The 1,286-nt window shown below is 33.2% G+C and overlaps 1 long non-coding RNA gene across 1 annotated transcript; it reads right to left on the bottom strand.

Annotated features, from left to right (window-relative positions):
- Positions 1-214: 214 nt before the first annotated feature.
- On the bottom strand, positions 215-891 carry LOC121428658. The gene is made up of 2 exons (XR_005971818.1): positions 496-891; positions 215-404 (listed from the first exon to the last, which is right to left on the bottom strand). It is a non-coding gene; the product is annotated as an uncharacterized LOC121428658 (long non-coding RNA).
- Between the last annotated feature and the right edge of the window lie 395 nt (positions 892-1,286).

Here is a 1,286-nt window from a genome sequence, read left to right as displayed (position 1 = left end):
CAGGGTTTAATGTAGAAATGTATTGAAAATCCTTAAAATGGCAAAATGTTTATCAAATTAAAAGCAGAAAATATGAAGAAAACAGCGGTATACTTCATTTATCATTGAGACCGATGAAAGTCAGTTTATTGATACTTTTTTTTAAGAGTTCTCTCTCTGAATGCTTCGAACAGGAAATACCGCCCGTGAAACGGGTCTCTTTTTAATGACGTCAATGCTTGTTCACTACTCATGTACTGGCCCTGTGTGGGCATTAACAATGTGTGCACTGCAGTAGGATGTGCGATTTTTCACCAACATTGATTCACATTTTGTATTCATGCGAATGGGAATAATAACATTTGCTGAGCAGCATACTGCATTATGAGAGATAATAAATATACCGACTTTTGTTAGGATACAATCTATTATGTTGTGAACTCTAAATAAATAATAGATCTACTAACTTGACCTCGCACAGTTCACTGCAATGCTTGTCTTTTGTTAGGATACAACCTATTACGTTGTGAACTCTAAATAAATAATAGATCTACTAACTTGACCTCGCACAGTTCACTGCAATGCTTGGCAAAATATGACGACTATGAGTAGACTCTAGGTCTATTTAGTTGCTTCTAACATTAGTCAGTTATTTTACACGCTTTATGATCACAAATTAAATTATATAAATATTAGAGGATGGGTTGATTGATTGAAATCGAATTCTACCTGAGTGTCGTCCTTCACTGTAAAAAGATGTTTTATACGATGACTGGGGCACAATGACGATGAAATGTTTTTCGTGCACAATATACTCCACTGCGTTGTAGCACAGCAGCTAGCTGTAGATAGATGCACATGCAGTGCAGCTCTTGCTTACATCTAGTTAGCTGGTTGATTTTTTAGTTTTACATCTAAGGGCAATTCCATGGAAAATGTTCACTTTAGAGAAAAAATGAAGTTTCAGATTTCACTCAAGCAGTCAAATTTTCTTAAAAAGTAATCTATAAAGTCTCAATTTCCAATAGAAAAATCGCAATATTGATAAAATTTTGTAGTTCTTTCCATCATCAAAAAAATAGAATAGTATATTGCAAAATTTGAAAAATGTGGCTATTTTTTAACAATTCATCTTTCCTGTCTCTACTAAAAGCAAACAAGGTCCCAGAGGTCTCTTTTAACTTTTGAATAGTTGATTAATGTTTAAATCAACAGAAAATAATCGTTAAATTTTATGCTATTCATCAATTTTACAGAAATCTGTCTTCAGATTTGTGTGATTTCTTTACCATTATCAGTGTCATGTC

Source organism: Lytechinus variegatus, chromosome 15 (assembly GCF_018143015.1).
Source record: "Lytechinus variegatus isolate NC3 chromosome 15, Lvar_3.0, whole genome shotgun sequence".
NCBI lineage: Eukaryota > Metazoa > Echinodermata > Echinoidea > Temnopleuroida > Toxopneustidae > Lytechinus > Lytechinus variegatus.
The sequence above is the reverse complement of the archived record's forward strand: the minus strand, read 5'-3'. Positions and strand labels throughout refer to the sequence as shown.